This window comes from Chanodichthys erythropterus, chromosome 7 (genome assembly GCF_024489055.1).
Source record: "Chanodichthys erythropterus isolate Z2021 chromosome 7, ASM2448905v1, whole genome shotgun sequence".
NCBI classification, from domain to species: domain Eukaryota; kingdom Metazoa; phylum Chordata; class Actinopteri; order Cypriniformes; family Xenocyprididae; genus Chanodichthys; species Chanodichthys erythropterus.
Window position 1 is genome coordinate 18923961 of NC_090227.1, and position 8127 is coordinate 18932087.

Consider the following 8127-nt stretch of genomic DNA (forward strand, 5'->3'; position numbering starts at 1 on the left):
ACTGTATAAAATTTGTTTTTACCTGGAAGGTATTAGTACGTAGAACTGAACACAGATGACAGTTCATTTGTTTTAATCCTCCTCAATGTTTTCAACAGAGAAATGCTCCGGAAGTGACCCGCTGGTGCTTAGGCCAGGTAGGGACCGTCTACAAAGTACGTAGACGTAGAAGAAAAACACAATGGTTCACAATCTAATTATTATTATTATTATTATTATTATAAGAGCAACTTGGAAACGTACTAACACATAACGCTCACAGGCAGAGTAAATAGAATATAATAATTATTGTTATTATTGACTATAGGCCTATGTTATTACTATATTACTATAGTAACTAGAAATAAAATAATGAAATAAAAGCATTTGCATTTTATAAATAGCATTTCATTTATTGGCAGTTTATTGGTCATCAGTTCATCTACTTGTCAGTGTTAGCTGTTTATTGATATCAGCACACCCGGGACATCCCTAAAAAAATTCAGGAATTAAATCTAAATAACAATAAACACTATAAAACTATAAAAACAAATATGCAGTCTTTTTATCATCCTCATCTGAAGTTTTCAAAACATGTTCACCTACTGGCCCATACCATTTCCAGTTGTCAAGGATTAAGGATAAGGATTTTTAAAAACCCTGAAATTATTTAAAAAAATTATGTAAAATAATAAAAATATACAACTACATCAAATTTACAGAAATGGTAGGGGGAGCCTATATTCAAAGAGAAAAACAGTTGATTCGTGAATTAAAATAATATATTTAAAAAAAAATAATCATGATTGTATTGTTTTCTCTTTATTTTCTCTTTTTTAGCTTATTTTAATGCTTGTTTTTAGGCCCCTGGTTGAGAACGACTGATCTAACACACTGCTTTCCATTTTCATTATTGTTTTTTTCTACTTATGATTAAATGTTATTGTTGTTAAAATTTTGTTTTACAAACATTCAGCAAAAGACATGCAATTTAAACAATTTACATGCATTAATCAATTTAAAAGGGTCATACAAGGCTCTTAAAAGTGTATTATTATAAAGACATTTTGATGCTGGTTGTCACAGAACTATACCAAAATATTATACTGAAATGAGTAACAATGAATAAAAGCTTATAGCATTTTGCACTTGTTTTAAATAAAGATGCTAATCTGAATAAAATTCACATGGTATAAGCTGATTTTGAGATTCGTCTTTTCACACTGAGCAAAATTGAGGGACTCAAACTCAACTATTAAAAAAGGTTCAAACATTCACTGATGCTCCAGAAGGAAAAACAATGCATTAAGATTTTTGGGGGGTGAAAACTTTTGAATTTGAATATCAAGGTAAATTGTACTTATTTTTTTCTTCTGGGACAGTCTTGTGGACTATATATAAACATCTTTTATGTAACATATCTTACTCAGGACAGTACTAAACAAAAAATAACATGCATTATGTATGATCTCTCTTATTTTCTTAAAATTATTCACATTTTCACAGATTCTGCAAGTGGTTCACAAACTTTTTCATGCAACTGTATAGCTTATACATTAAATTCAAAATGCATTAAATCCACAAAAACAACTCCTTTTAAAAAAAAAAAAAACATTGAGGAACATTGTAAGAAAATGGCTGAGGAAATCCTGATGACATTGTGTTTCTGTCACCCCGTGTTGGTATTTTGATATAAACACTTTAAGTGTTCAGAAAGGGCCACTGTTGTGCTCTTTGTGCTTTCACAAAGCGCTTTGGAGGTGGTTTGACAACTGACTGGATAAGTATATTCAGCATATTTTCCTGAGACAAGAGTTGAACACAAATTACCATTTTATTCCAACAGCATTTGGCTACTATTTTAAGGGCCATGTACATCCAGTGAAGACTGGAAATAATTTGGAGTGTCATTCTTGCATTTAATAAAGACAACATCTCTCTGCATTTCAAAAAGAGACCACAATTAATTCCATTGTAAAGGCAGTTTGCTAGGCTTTTTTTATTTTTTTTTATTTTTCTTAAAGACTGAAATCAACACTTTATAGGGTTATGCAACTTTGCCTTGTTAAACAGCACACATCTTGGTCATGCAATGTGGTGAGTGCTGCCAGAAGTACTCTGGATTTGAAAAATCACCACAACCAATACCAGAGGCCATTTAAATATCAGAAACTGTAACAACAATACAGCTCTGGAAAAAATTAAGAGAGTGGTCTCTTAATTTTTTCCAGAGCTGTATATGAAAGATCAACATCCACTGCCATTTTAAACATGGCCACCAGTGTGGCAAGGCAGGGTAAAAAACATATTTTTCTGTCCATAGCTTAATGATGTCATGATGGACATACATGGGCATTTTCCAACTCTGGAACAGAGTGCTTCTTGAAGAGCTAAGATGGTTTTCTGAAGTCAGCACAAAAGGAAGATTTCAACATGGTACCACATCATGAATCAGTCTGTTTCTGTTACCTTAATTCTTGCCCCAACAAAAGTCATCATAAATCAGGCAAAGGAATGGGGGAAAAATCATCAAGAGGCAAAGACAAATAGATAATATTTGGATCCACCTCATACACTACCACTGCGATCGCAGACATACCAGTGGACTTGTCACCAAGGTCAATCTCAAAAGTGGATCTGGAACAAAAACAAACATCTCTGGACACAGCAGATCAGGTATTTCTTCATATAATCATATGCATTAAACCAATTGCTAAGCATTTTCAATCTGTCAATAAATATAATTTGCAGATCAAATACCATTAGTCCAAAAGTCTTTCTTCATATCAAAGCTAAGCTGTAATCTGAAATGATGAAAGTTAAAAAATACACATATAAAAGAAGATACACAGTGAGTAAGGTCACTACATTTCTAAAATGAATTTTTTTGTAGTTCATGGGTCAAAATAAGATTCAATTTTAATTAATCATTAATTAAATAGGTGTATGTATACACTAATATTTACTTATACATATTCAATATTTGTTCAAATAAATTTGACAAGCGTAATTGTGTAGGTGATAAATTTATGCTTAAGTAATGAGTAATGAGAAAAAAAATTACCTGCACTCAGGTCAGATTTGCATATCTGCTCCACCTCGCATCCACTCCATCCTTAAACCAGTCAAGACTAACTGATTCATAATTTATTACACATTTATTATCGAATGACGAATTTGGAAATAACCGTTTTAGTATCATGTACTAATATAATAATAATAAACAGCCAGTCTGTACCTAGATGAGGGTCTATTAACTTCAGGGGCGCTATTTCATGCTCTTCCTTATGAGAATAATATTATTCATATTATAATTATTAATATTAAAATTGTTATTATTATTATTACTATTATTGTTGTTGTGTAGTTCATTTAAAAACATAATATTTCAAATTTTCTCAATCATGTTTAATTGTGAGGTGACTGAAGGCTCAACATATTCAGTGATGATATTGTGGTTAATTCAATCATTCATTCATTGACTTTTTTTTATTTTTATTGGTAGGACGATTTATTATGCTCATTGTGAAAATAAAATGTAATAACTAACCACAAATACACAGGAGCCTACACCAACCAATGATGTTGCACAACAAGCTCAAATTTTATTGGACAATTTAAAGTGGAGCAGTAATATCCCATCTGTCTTATTTGTAATTCGGTCAAAAATACAGCCACTGTATATTCTGTTTTGATTTTTTAGGGGGAATGGCTGAAAGACTAAACTAGCCAACCTATGGTTATGAAGTCAAATTGAATGACACCCAACATTCCTTTTATTTTGACTGTTGCTCAAGTTGTGTGTATATGCGCATTAGCAATTATACATAAGGGAGTCATAGTATATCATATTAACAATTATAGGTCATACAGACAATAGTAATACATCAACTGAAACTACAGAATGTCAACAGATTGTTTCTAGTGTGCCTAGTAAGACCTTGATTATCTGGTTAAGGTGTGTTTAATTGGGGTTGAAGCTAAAATCTGCAGGACAGTGACCCTCAGGTCCACTGGAGCACCCCTGATGTAATTTCACATTTTCACTTAAAAATTAAAAGCAGTGTTGTCTTCTCCACAAATGTAAAATCAGCATGTGTCCACAAACACGTCATTAACAAAACAGAATCGTCAGTAACAGTGTTCAGTCTTACATTGTTCAAACCGGAGTTGACACAACTTTTAGAATGAAACTGGACGTTTCTGAATGGTTAGTGTATAAATTTATGTAGTTGCTGTGGAGTTGATGCAACTCATCGACTAGCATGTGCCATCATGTTCATCTTTTGTGCAAATCCAGCGTTGAATTGACCCTCGTTTGTGAAGCAGTCCGGTGTAAAATGATGGCATCCCTAACAGAGTTTTGTTATAAGAACATTCTTTAAATATTCAGTGTTGGTTCTGGGAACATAAAGAAGGTTTTCAACGTTAGAGGAACATTTTTTTATAACGTATGGTGTTCCTCAAATGTTCTTTCAACTTAATTTTGATCTAAAATTGATTTGTAACATTCCAAGAACATGAAAATGTCCAGTTTCCTTAATGTTAGTAGAATGTTATTTGATGGTTAGTATGATGTTCCTGAAACATTCTTTCAATCATTCAAACACCTGCTGTGAACAAACACTGAAAGAAAGAGAAATAAGAACACACTACAACTTTCTTCATCCACAGCCTTAGATGAACTGAAGATAAAATACATTAAATCTCTGAAGATCTGATTCAACAACTCCACAAACAGCATTACCAGCTTCACTTATTACTAAACAGACTGACTTTATTTCTGTCACATGTCTGAAGCTCTTACGGACAATTAACTGAGGTTTAGATGTTGATGTATTATTGACAATGTTTCATTTGAGGTCACCATCTTGGAGATGAGCGTTTGCTTTAGTTGAGCTCTTGGCCCTTGACTTCCCTATTAAGGTGCTTCTTAATGAGCAATTGCAGAGATTTATAGAAAGTTTATTGTATTGATCAAGTTGATCATCATCCCTCTATTTTAACAGTCAAGTTATATTAAAGTGATTTAAAAAGTTATGCTCTCTGTATTATAGCTTATTTCTGGAATTGAAACATTATGTGAAAATGGAGTAATAAACAAAAATAAACTGTAACACTGAAGTGATTGAAGATTGTCTAAAACTACAAAAAATAAACAAAACACACTTAGACATCAGCACTTATCATACAAACCTCAACAATGGTGACAATCCAAAAAATAATTCAGCTGAATAATTTATTCATGCTGCAATGCATTCTGGGAACCATGAATGCATTTTGTATGCTGTCATGAAGAATGTCACCACTGTTGTGTTTATTATGCTTAATGTTGATATCTTTGAGGGTATAAATGACAAAACACATTTAAATCAAAGTTAACAATGATACTTAATACCCATCTTAGATAACAGGGGTTGCAACAGTAGGCTAGTTACACAAAAAGAATTATTTGTTTCACAATACAATTTTATGGTTTATAAAAGCTTCAATTATTGAAGCTTTTTTAGGTGATCAGTATTTCTTTTATACTGTGACCTGCTTAGACTTAAAACATATATTCCATTTTAAGTTAATAAAGGAATACAGTTTTATCTGTTTCTTAATAATGATGGTCAAGAGATCAACTAAAGCAAAGGCTAATCTCATTAATGGTTAAATGAAACATTAAATGAAACATTTTCAATAATTCATTTTCGACTTAAAATAATAAAATAAATTTAAGCGTTTTTACATGACAAATGCGTTTTGGTGGGCTGAAACGCAAACGTTTTAAAACAATCTCCAGTTAACAATATAAACGGGTATCTGCGAAAACGATGACGTCAAGCACATGCGCATTACATATTCAGTCTACAGTGTTTCATCGCCATCTAATGGCCTGCCAGCAGAATACAGCTTTTTTATTTTCAGTCATTTTCAAGGATTCGTATAAGTTGGGGTCGTTTTGAAAATGAAAATGTTGTCGTCTGTACGTGGAAAAAATGCCGTACGTGGAAAACTCAAAAGAAAAACTTTACGTTTTAAGCAGTAGACGTGTGACAGAAATAAGGTCAGTCTGGTTAGTAGGCTAATAAGTGAAGCTGGTAATGCTGTTTGTGGAGTTGGTGAATCAGATCTTCAGAGATGTAATGTCTTTTATCTTCAGTTCACCTAAGGCTGTGGCTGAAGAAAGTTGTAGTTTGAGTTCTTATTTGTCTTTCTTTTAGTGCTTGATTACAGCAGGTATTTGAATGATTGAAGAATATTTCAGGAACATCATACTAACCTTTAAATAACATTCTACTAACATTAAGGAAACTGGACAACTTATGTTCTTGGAATGTTACAAAACAATATTACTAAAATGTGGAATTTTAGATCAAAATTAAGTTGAAAGCACATTTGAGGAACACCATACCTTTTAAAACACATTCTTTCTAACGTCAAGAAAACTGTTTATTTTTTACATTCCCAGAACCAACACTGAATATTTGGAGAATGTTCTTATAACAAAATTCTGTTTGCTAGATGGAAACAACATTACTAGGCCTACAACTCTTCATCATCTCTAAAGCAGCCCAATATGGCCTCACCCCCTTTGTTGCGTGTTCTCAGGGGCGGAGTTTATGTAAATTTTAGGGTTAGTGATGTCACTAACCCGGAAAGAAATTGTAGTCCAATATAGCAGCACTTTGTTGTAGTCCTTAAAAAGAAGTCTTTAAAATAAAACATCTCTCATTGCATTGAACTTTGAGTGTCGTAACTTTGCAGATGTGGTTTATGCTCAAACAGAAATATTACACACTAACTAATTTTTTTTTAAGTTATAAATTATAATCAACCACCTTAAGAAGAAAGGTCAAGCTGAGTTCGGAGGAATCTTCCCTTCCCTCTGCAGTAGCGCTTTTGCCCTATAGAGGGAGTGCATCTCTTTGAGAGTATGCGTGCTTGGCGCCATCTTGCAAAGACAGCTGCTTTTGGTGAGCTACATGTAGACCCAAACTTTTCGAAATCTAAATAGTGTTTACTTATTGATCACTTGTGAAGAATTAAACGTTTATATGTATATATATATACATATATAAATATATATATATATATATATTTATATATGTATATTTATATATATATATATATATATTTTTTTTTTTTTTTTTTTTATTGAGACAGCACAGGTAAGATCTGTTTTTCTTCATTACACGAGTACCTGTTAATTAACTTCATTAATAGTGCATTGAATTCATCAGCTGGCCTGTTGGTTTTCGAATTTGGCTTTAAGAGAAAACGGACCACACATCGGTCTAGAATGTCTTTCGAAAATACATTTCAAACCTTAAATATTAACGCGGATCTAATATCAAAGCTTCTTACACTGGACTGTGCTAGCCTTCATCCAGCGATATCACGTCGTTTCACCTAGTGTGGACATAGGCTGCACTGTGTTCCAAATAATTGTGCAAGTGACATATCAGTAGGATTTTTGCCCACACAAATTCGTTCAGTTTAGTTTCTCAAATAAAATAATTGTTTTGATTTCTTATAACGTTTTAGATAACTGGTATCAATCTCAGAGAGGTTTCTTCAGTAGTTTACCAGGTCGGTAAATGGAAAACCTAAAGAAGCCGTTCCACGTTGTTGAGCTAGTAACTTCTCATGAAATATGGGGAGGAAGATTTTTATTTTATTTTATTTATTTTTTTTGGAAATGAAATGATAATGTCTTGCAAAGGACATGCAAACAGCTAATATTTTGTGAAAACTGGACTAGAGATGTTCATTTCGGTTAATTTTCATGACTGACAACTGACGCTCCTTTACTGACCATTAACTGATTTGAATGTTATAAAATAAAAATAGAATGGACAAGTGTTTGTGAAAAACAATATTTTTATTCTTATTTTATTTGTTGTGAAATATTTGTGTATTTTTACTTGTGCAAACAACAAAACAAAAGAACATGACCATTCGCACATTGTCAAATTATCACGCACCTGCAGGGTGGAAGCTAAATTAGCGCGCTTACTGCATCACATGCAGGCGTAGGTGCGATCATTACCTCCAAAACTTAAAATGGGCTACTCCGTGATTTTTGCTCATACAGGTAAGAGTAATTTAAAATAAAATTGTCAAAAAAAACCTGTAAATGTCAACTATATTTGTGTAGCC